Raw genomic sequence first — 1,168 nt, forward strand, 5'->3', positions numbered from 1 at the left:
GGTTCGGCGTGTACGCAAGGCCCCATTGGGACACAACCTTAAACGGTCCGATAAACCGTGGACGAAGCTTCGTCCGGAAGATAGCAGAGGCTGCATGTGTAGGCAGGTTTTAGAGTCTAATAAAATTAGGTCTCCGACCTTAAAGCTTTCAATTTCGCCTCTTCTTTTTTCATCTGCATATTCTTTCTGCGGGTCTTGGCTCTCAGCCATCGCATCGCGAACGTGTTGTAGGCCACTCAGTCTGGTAGACAGGAAATCATCGACTTCTTTAAGGATGGTGAGGGGGCTGACATCAGCTAGCCGTTCGGCTATCCCTCCCCCTTCAAGCCCTGAGCCATGGGATTGCGGCGTCAGCGGGACGCGAGGGTGAATTAGCCCGTTCACGTAAAACCGAGATTACAGGGACCTTCGGGACCGTGACACGTGTCACCATCGCTAGGCGAACAGTGACGATGAAACCCAAACGCGCTTTAAGCGCCTCAGTATACAACTGACTTCCCTCCATTGTGGAGCGTCGAGCATACTTTCCCGACGCCCCAGAATCGATGAGGGTCTTCCATGGCTTCTCGAAGCCCTTTACGGTCGCCTGCATGACCAAGAAGTCCGGCTTGCACACACGTTCCGTGTTTAAGAGCACGGAGCTTTTCGGGGCTGGGCCCTGTTGACCTATGCCACCCTGAGACTCAACAGAACTCAGTTCTCCCCCAGTATGTCGCCCCGCGCCTGAGTGGTGTCATTTCCCCGCGACGAACCAGACAGGTAGGCGTCGGGGCGATGGTTCGAAGAACCTTGACGCGCCTTGCGCAGGTGGCATTCGTTCCGCAGGTGACGGGTGTCTCCACAGACAAAACACCGACGAATGTGTGTATGCTGCCCGGCAGCTCGAAGCTCTGCTCCCTCGTCCTCAGCATAGCTGAGATCCATGGGCATAGGCCCGCTCGACGAGCTGTTGGTGTGTGCATTCCAACCAAGTCGTGCCGACTTGAATTTGAGTCCGACATTCAATGCCACATTCAATGCTTCTCCAAGCGAGGACGGAGCACACGGAAGACTTCCATGCTGGCCATTTTAGTGCGGAGGCCTTCCATAAATGCGGTCACTGTGACCGCCTCCGGGAGGGGATCCGCTGCCATCTCGGCAATGAGAGTTCGCATCTATTGGACAAAGT

The sequence above is a fragment of the Plasmopara halstedii genome (assembly GCF_900000015.1).
Source record: "Plasmopara halstedii genome assembly, contig: Scaffold_614, whole genome shotgun sequence".
Classification (NCBI taxonomy): Eukaryota; Oomycota; class Peronosporomycetes; order Peronosporales; family Peronosporaceae; genus Plasmopara; species Plasmopara halstedii.